The sequence below is a fragment of the Capsella rubella genome, unplaced genomic scaffold, assembly GCF_000375325.1.
Source record: "Capsella rubella cultivar Monte Gargano unplaced genomic scaffold, Caprub1_0 scaffold_5, whole genome shotgun sequence".
NCBI lineage: Eukaryota > Viridiplantae > Streptophyta > Magnoliopsida > Brassicales > Brassicaceae > Capsella > Capsella rubella.
The window spans coordinates 4,304,131-4,313,655 of NW_006238919.1; the positions used below are offsets into that span (position 1 = coordinate 4,304,131).

A 9,525-nucleotide genomic window follows, 5' to 3' on the forward strand; every position below is an offset into this window, starting at 1 on the left:
ATATTTATAAATAGAAAACATAAAAAAATTTGGTTATTTTATGATGTTATAGAGTATATTATAATATTATAGTTTAAAAATATAACATAAATACTTTTTTATAGAGATGAGCTCGAGGAGAAAAAATTCATTTTTTGAAAAAACTAAAAGCATATTTTAACATAACTACTTATATCATATACTGTATATATTTAGAGTATATATATAGTGATTATTAATTTATGATATTGTTGGGACTATATTTACATAGGGATTTCAAAAAAATGTATTATCTTATCGAATTTGGATCATTTTTACACTAGCCCGACTGAGGACCAGCAAAAATTATTACTTTATAGTGTTTATTAATTTATGGAGGTTTTACTGTAAGTGGTGTGTAATAATCATGAAAGTAAAATTAATAAGTACAATATTTGTAATGCATTAAATTAGTAAACTATTATAAATAAATAAAAAAATCTTTAAAGAAATATTTATAAGAAAACTTAGAATAGTGGAGCAAAAATAATATTTAAACTAATAATTGTAAGAAAACTTTGAATAATTTTATTATGAAAACTTTGTGATTTAAACAGTATATATTAATTTTATGAATTTAAGTTGTTTTATTTTATTTTTAACAAATAAGTTTTAGAGTGGTATGTTAAATATATAATATTTATGTGTTTATTATTACAGCAGTATTTATTTAATAAAATATTAAATAAGAAGGCAATTTAGACATGATACGCATCAAAATGAAGCGTTCAGCTGTTGTAAGTAGATCATTACTTTTCCTTTGTAATTATGATCTGTATGCAGATCATATTTAATTTTTATTTATTTTTAAAAAAAATTTGTTTAAATATAAAATACTTGTGAATGGTGAAAAAAAGCAGTTATCCCGTTATGCGTACCATCTGCCTTTTATCTGCTACGCCATTCAAGACCTAATTTTATCACTCCTCTCCCATCAAAGGTACCACTTGCTCTTCTCAGAATCGTTTTCTAAACAGCAGTACACACAATTTGGCTTGAACGTAATCCTCGCGGGCACGGTGTTTTGTTAAGCACTCCAGCTTAGCTCATCTAGTTCCTGGACCTATTCTCTTGCTGCTCCACACCACCACATTTGCTGATGGTTTACAAATTTGGTTTGCCTCCCGACACAAAGTTTTATTTTTGGTTTTTAAGCTTAATTTTAAATAAAGGATGCATTCATTGTAAAAAAGTCATTTGTTGGGTTGAATATATATGTCGATCAGTTCCAATACAATACAACTAACGATACAGAGTACAACTTTGCAATAAAAGTAATAAAATGAAAATAAAACTGAGCTTTTTTCTTGGATATAGAATGACCTGCAACTGTCTCATCTTGGTGAGGCATACCCGCGCGCAAGCTAGCTAGGCCAGTAGGCCACTTAATCAGTATCATAAACCCTGATCTTCCGACTCTTCTGCAATTGCTGCAAGCTTTGAGGGATTATCTTCTTGTTCGTCTTTGCTTGTGAAGTAATCGTTAGTAACATAGATTCCTTGATCAAATATCTTTCCTGGCCTATGACGATCATCTGGTGGAACATGAACAGTCGGCTCTACTAAGTAGACATCTTAACCAAAACAAATTGAACATGGAAGATATTTGGAAAAAGTTGTGTCACGACTGATTTTATCCGAGACTAGGATCAAAAATGGTCGATCCTAAGCACGTATCCGAGGAAAGACCATTTTCCTAAACATAATGTCAGCAAACATTCTCAAAGGTGGGTCTACCCCATGGAAGAAAAAATAATCAGATAATAGATATAACAAAAGAAAAAATTTCTGTTTTTTTTCCTTTAACTAGAGTAATGTGAAAAATTTTCATCGTATATATGATCATAGCCAATTACGAGTATGTGTGAAGGGGTTGAGATGTAACATATTTATTTGTTAGCTCTATAGTAAAAAAACTTCCTATAGCCAAGAATGTAAGGCTTCACATTCGTGGCTATAAGGCGATTTAGCCAAAAAATAAGCCATGAATTATTTAATCTATGACGCTATAGCTACGAATATTAAGTCGCAACTGCAAAAATTCAAGTGGCTATAGGGATTATTTTTACTAGTTCCACTCCTTTATTGAAATCAAGTTGAATTTCTTCTATTTGTGTCAATGGTTGTAAACTTGTATAAGAATGGTTCATGTATCATGTAAAACTCTTTATGGTGTCATATATTTGATTTGTCGAAAAAAAAGAGTGTTATATTTGAACACTTCACCTGTGGGAAGGAAGTAGATTCTTGACTTCCACGTCTTGTTACGCAAAAGCTCACCCCAAGTGGACTCATCCTTCTCATCAACATAAGCCCAGATATTGAGGTTACCCGTACAATCCCTAACCTTAAGAGCTAATTCGATTTTTTGATAGATCAAATCAGGTATTATCAGGGAATGGACAACCTTGGATGTCCCAGGAGAGGCCTATTGTGTTCCCTTCCGTGGGTGTGATAGGATCTGTACGGTTACACCCAATACTTGAAGCGTACTTGCTAACCATCCTTCAAAACTCCCTTGAACCCTCCATACTTGAAGCGTACTCCTATTGTGAAACCGCAAAGGAGCTTTGGGACACGCTCAAGAATGTCTATGGGAATGTGTCCAACTTGACCCGTGTGTTTGAGGTCAAGAAGGCTATCAACAACCTAAGTCAAGAAGACTTGGAATTTACAAAGCACTTTGGAAAGTATCGGTCTTTGTGGGCTGAACTCGAGATGCTCCGTCCAAGTACCGTGGATCCGTCCATCCTCAATGAGAGAAAGGAACAAGACAAGGTCTTTGGTCTCTTTCTTACCCTTAATCCAGCTTACAACGACCTCATCAAGCACTTACTTAGAGCCGATCAGCTTCCCTCTCTTGATGATGTGTGTGCTCAAGTGAAAAAGGAGCAAGGCTCTCTCGGTCTCTTTGGTGGTAAGGGGGAGCTCATCATGGCCAACAAAGGAACATACAAGCAAGAATACAAGAAGGTGGTGGTTTGTGACCATTGCAAGAAAAGAGGTCACATAAAAGACAAATGTTGGATCCTCCATCCCCATCTCAAGCCGGCTAATTTCAAGGCGAATATCTTGCAAGAAGCAAGGCAAGAAGGCGGTTCCGGATCGAGCAAACAAGGAGAGGAAGTGGCCATGGCTGCATCTCATGGTGATGTTATGAGAAAATCCGACTTGGAAGCTCTCATACGATCCATTGCCTCACTTAAGAAATCTGGTACCTCTCTCTTTGCTTCTAAACCGAATAGTAAACTTGTCATTGACTCGGGTTCTTCTCACCACATGATTAGTAACCCGAGATAGACAACATACAACCGGCCTTAGGGAATGTAACGATAGCTAATGGAGATAAGATACCGGTAAAAGGAATAGGAGAATTGAGACTATTTGATAAGGATTCTAAAGCCTTATATATGCCTACCTTTACCTCTAATCTTTTATCGGTTAAAAGGGTTACTAATGATCTCAATTGCTATACTATATTTGGTCCTAATGAGGTTTATTTTCAGGATATTAAGACCGGGAAAAGACTTGGAGAAGGAAATGCCAAAGGAGATCCTTATGTTCTTGAGAAAACCTGATACTAGGATTTTTCTATCAATTACCCTAGAGTACTATCATGTCATTGCAGTACAATAGGTATCAATCCAATCAGGTGTGATGCTAGCAATCAAGATATATTAGAAATGATTAAGTCAAGCAAGCATAAATGATTTTTGGTTTTCAGTGATCCTAAGCGAACATGTTAAACATGCGATAAATGTAAAGCTGTAAAACATAAACTAACATGCATAATCTAAAACGTAACGATTATTGATACTGGCAAGAAAACAAAGTGGAACAAGTAAATAACAAGAGAATTAAACAGAAAGCACAAATGGATAGAAGATCTTGAGGATGAGGTTATTGATGTAGGTGGAGTATGCTAATCTACTTCGAGTGTTTATCAAACTGCAAATATTCTAATCCCTAGATAATGAACTTCTAATACTAGTCAATCCAATCTCTTGGCAGAAACTATCAAGTTTACAACACTTCCTAATCTCAATTCTCATTGATGAAACATGTAATAAACATGCATAAAGAAACAGCTCATTAATGTCAATAAACATCTTAGACAACCAATCTCTTGGGCTAAGAATGTAAATCTCTGGCACTAGTTGGTTCAGACATTTCATCATATACCTTTCGGGCATAAAATGTCTATAACCCAGTTCCAATTGATCAGAGAAGATCTAGCTAATAAAACTCTAATACAGAAGGGAAACAAAACGAATCTAATATAAACACTCTAGCAAACTAACATCCTCCACCTAATCTATCCCATCCTCAAGAACCCTAACACTACTCAGACTCAGAAATTATGTTAAACATCATGAAACAAGAATCGTTCAAAACATGCATAATAATAAAGATGACAGGAAGAGTAACAACAATGATTCAAAAATATCAATAGCTCAAAAGAAATCACGACTACAATTCTCAGGATTGTTTGGTGGCTATCAACAAAAACCTAATAAAAAATACTCGATCCCCTAGGCAATCCAAATGAGACCTATTTATAACAATGTTTCGGAAAACCTTAAAACATAAAACGACAACGTAAAACGCGGTTTAAGAGTTATCGTGACTATGTCGGTCGAGTGAGTATCTCGAGTGAGAAACTCGAGTGAGCATCTTCTCTGCTTTGCTCGATCGTGTCACTCGAGTGTGTAGGTCGAGTGACGGTCGATCCTGTTTTGCATTCCTTCGGTTTATTTGATCCACCTAGTCTGTCCACCACTCGATCGACTACACTATCAACCTTCTCGATCACGTCCGCAAAATGAAGTATGTTTCTTCTACGCATCTCTGCTTTTCACTCGATCGTTCCACTCGATCATGTGCATGTCGAGTAACGCTTGTTCCTCTGCTTCGCTCTGCATGTCTCCTAAGTACCTGAAACATTCCAAATATGCAGAATGTATGCAAGACATGCATGATATGCGTAAAACCTACCTAAGTATGTAAAACATGCATAAAGGGATCAATATGATGCCAATCAACAAGTGAATGATGCTGAAAGGATGATGAATACATGCTCAAAAAGTGATGAAATACAGACTTATATACTCCCCCAAATTTATTATTTGCTTGCCCTCAAGCAAAGCAAAAAGAAACAAAGTGGAAGAGAGGTTTGAAAATAGGGTCTCAGAACCTGTAACTTGCAAGATAGAGCTGTTAAAATCAATGTCCTGGTTGCTAAGTCTTTGATGCATGCTGAGAGAACTTTACTTAAAGACTTTAGACAAACTCATCAAATCCGAAACTGATTCTATCCCTTGATCTACACATGCATTCAAATCATTCACTCCTTTTAACATTCATTACTTAAAAATATGAATCTGGTTGTGCAAGGCTTAACAAACTCACTTGGCTAGGCAGAAAAAGGTTTTGAGAATCAAGAGGGTTTAAACAATTTCAGGACAAAGATCTCTCAATGAATGGATTGAGCTTTAGGGAGAATGCTAAAGGTGAGGACCAACAAATGCATACATGAATAAAACCTTGACTACCCAATGGTTCCCAAGTGCTTACTCCTAGTCATCTAAACCCGAATGATCCCTATGTCCACCCTTCAACATCAATCCCATTTTTTTTCTTTTTGCCTTAGGAGAAGTTTCTTATCAACACTAGTGGATAGAGGGTCTCTTCCTTACTATGGTTCTTTTTCTTCTTATGCTATAAGACATCAAAACATTTTCTCTTTCTTTACATCCTAGAACCATTCTCTGAATATCATGCTGTTCCCACAAAAATCGATCACTAGAGTATAAACTTCTTGAAAAACATTCTCCTCCTAAGGACACAACTTTCTGTTTCTCTTCTTTCCTTTCACAATCTTTCCATTCCAAAACCCAAGTAAGAATCCAGACCTAGTCCTATCTGATTTGAAAGTGAAAATCAGAACTACTCAAGATTTTAATCCTGTCGACTCATACCTAACACGTTCTCCCCAAGCATAATCCGGTAAAAGACCTACCACTAAAAAATTATCAATTGGCTTGAAAGAAAAGGATAGGCTGTGGGTATGGCAAACTGATCAAAAGAACGATCAGCTACTTGGATCAACAAGAGTGGTGAAAGGAGGAAGATGATCCAAATATGTATATGGTGACCATGAGCATCCAAGCAAAACACAACCAGATATTTGCAAGTCAAGATTAAGTTCTTATAAGGAAAGGAATGAGATCATATCACAACATGTTTCAAACAAGTTCAAGAATGCTCTTCATGAATTCCAAGTTTGTTTCAGACTTACTTCAAGTTCAATCATCCTGCATCAAAGAGCTAAAAACCAGGGCATTGATCTCAACTAGTGAATCATAGCAAGTTAACAAGGTGTAAATAATCATCGCCCCCTATGCTAATGCAACAATCCTACATGAAACAATCTAAACTCAATCCTAATATGCAAATGCAAGCTACATGATCACTCTGTTTTTAAAGACTTTTCTAAAAAATTATCAAATTTTTTTGGGGTTTTCAATGCACATATATGAATGCAGAATATATGCTTAAATTTGAAATAAGAAAAGAGAACACAATATCAAATGTCATCCCAAACCCTCCCCCAAACATAAATTACACAGTCCCTTGTGTAATAAAAATTTGAGAGTTGGTTTGAGAATCAAACGAACAAAAGTATGAAAATGCAATGGTATATACAGATGAAGGTTTGGAGTGGTACCTTACTGAAAATAGCAGTCCAGGTATTGAGTCATGGACTCGCTTGTAAAAGCACCTGGTGCAGGCTGCACAGGAGGAGCCTCTGCTGGTTGCTCAACGTTCTGCTCGACCGGATCCTTAGTGAGGTCTTGGAAATGATACGCACCTGGATCAACAGCCAGGTCCTTAATGTGATCCTCGGCTTGATCCATGGTCAGATCCTCAACATGATGCTCGTCTGGCAAGTGTGATGAACTGGCTTTTGCCTTCCGTCTCGCTGCCTTCTTCTTTTTCCTTTTCTCCTTCTTTTTGCTAGCCCTAAGCTCAGGGGAGGACTGTCTCAGAGGAGAAGAAGAAACATTCTGCTCTCGATACTCATAGGCGGAATGACGTGATGGAGAAGGAGTTCTGTAGCGTGCTGGGACATCATTCGTGGACAAACGGCGATTGAATTGGCCTAGCATCCTACGGAGTAGTGTCTGCAAATGCTTCATAGATTTTATTGTCTTGTCTTGCAGCATGATATAAGTCTTATTTATAGGGCTTTTATTGTGTTTTCGAGTCTTTTTGAGTCATTTCAGGATTAGGAGCTATTTGGCATGTATTGGAGCTTTTTGGAGCATTTGGGAGCATTTGGAAAAGATGTGCCGAAGGCACGTATCGGGAGAACATATTTGGTGTGAGTGTCGAGCGTCACAACTTCTGGTGTCGATCGACACCAATATCTGACGGCAATTGAATTTCACGCTCAATTGAAGTTCAGAAGATTTGCAGATTCGGCCCCGAAGTTTTCTTTATTTGCAATTAAGCCCAGTTTGTGGTTAAGACATATATATTTGAGTTTTTAGGGTTTTGTTAAGACTTGAGCTTTATTTTGGGAGAGAGAGAGAGATTTGTAGAGAGCTGGGAGAGAAGAATCAAAACCTCCTTCAGAGAAGATTCAGAACTCCTTTACTTCTTCTATTACTTTCTTTTAATGATATCTATTTTATTCATGATGTTTGTTTCAATCACCATGTCTGAGTAGATCTGTTGTTAGGTTTAGGGTTTTCAAAGGAATTCATGAATTGTTAGGTTGTTAGATTGTTAGGATTGAATCAATAGAGTTCTTCATCTAGATTGTGGTTAATTTATTCTAGAATAGTGAAAGCAACCTAGAATCTGATCTTAGGTTAATTGGTAGACACGAAAGTGTTATTGATTTCCTGAAAATAATCTAGATGAGCAAAATACCTATTCGCAAAGAGATTTGGTTTAGGGATTTTGTGAACTTATCAAACCTGAATTAAATGCATGTCTTAAACTTATAAATTTGCAAAGAGATTTGGAATTTAGGGTTCTAGACATAGATAGTGTTTGCAACGAAAGTTGATTGATTATATTTTTGTGATTTGAGTTCAAAACAGTGCTTTATAAATTCTGACAGTTATTTATTTGCAATTCTGAATTTTCTGAGAATATCCCTAGGCCTAGCGTTTCCTCATTATTGTTTAAAAACCAATCGTTAATTTAATTTGCTGTTTTATTTAATTTAAAATCTGCTTGCTTAGCTTAATTTACCAATTATTTATTGTGTAATCTTTGAGTCTCTGTGGATTCGATCCCTAAGTACTACAGTGATCTCTTAATTGAGAGAGTAGCTCAGGGCAAATTTGAGCCGATCAAATTTTGGCGCCGCTGCCGGGGACTCAATTTTGATTATCATTAGATTAAGGTTAAAAGTTTAGTCTAAGTTTTTATTTTATTTTGTTACTTACGCTATTCTTTTCTCTTTTCTTTTTGGTGTTTCAGGTTTATGCCTAATACCAGAAGCAAAGCTCTTAATCAAGAACTAGCGGGTTTAGAAAGAGAGAATCGAAAAGCTCAGAAACAGGCAGCAATGGTTTCGCCAGTGATTTTAATTCAAGATGCTGTGGGCACTCTTAGAGATGGAGATGGACATCTGAGGAATGCACAAGGGCAGAAGCTGAATGCTGACGGGACTGAAATTCCTGAGCCTGTCGTCGATGGTGTCGAGCGACACCAATTGGGTGTCGATCGACACCAAGCCGCAGCAGACAACAATCATTTATCGTTGCATGCTGAAGCAGAGGATGAAAACCGTACACTTGGAGAATACAACATGCCTGCACTGTTTTATTCTAACCGCTCTACTATACGTCCTCCTGCATTTCAGAGGAACAACTTTGAGCTGAAGCCTGGATACAACACCCGTTCCGTGGCCATACTTATGAGCATCCAATGGACCATACTGACAAGTTTGAGGATCTGGTATCTAGCATCAAGGCTGATGGTGTATCTTCAGATTTTCTGCTCTGCAAGCTTTTCCAGCACTCTTTAGCTGGAGAAGCACTATCTTGGCTGAAGGAGTTGAAGCCTGGATCTCTTACGTGCTGGAAGGATGTACAAGTTGAGTTCTTAAACAACTTTTATGATGATGCGAGGTTAGAGGAGTTGCAGAAAAAGATTTCTACCTTTTCTCAAGGGATCTCAGAGGCTTTCAAGGCTGCTTGGGTGCGTTTTAAGGGTTATCAGAGAGATTGTCCACACCACGAGTATGACAAATTTCAGTTTTTGGGCATTTTCTTCAGAGGAATGGATTGGAGGTACCAGATGGCTTTAGATGCTGCTAGCAACGGTAACTACAACACAAGGTCTCTAGCTCAAGCCACCAAACTGATTGAGAACTTAGCTTCCAGCAATAGTACTAAAATGGCTGATTTTGAGAGGAAGACGCTAGCTCAAAACATGGATGGTATTCAACTCGCTGACGTTAAAGCAAAGCTCGATTCAGTGCATAAC

At 36.9% G+C, this 9,525-nt stretch overlaps 1 non-coding gene across 1 annotated transcript; it reads right to left on the minus strand.

Annotated features, from left to right (window-relative positions):
• Positions 1 to 9,175: 9,175 nt before the first annotated feature.
• LOC111830830 lies at positions 9,176 to 9,281 on the minus strand. The gene has a single exon (XR_002834158.1). It is a non-coding gene; the product is annotated as a small nucleolar RNA R71 (small nucleolar RNA).
• Between the last annotated feature and the right edge of the window lie 244 nt (positions 9,282 to 9,525).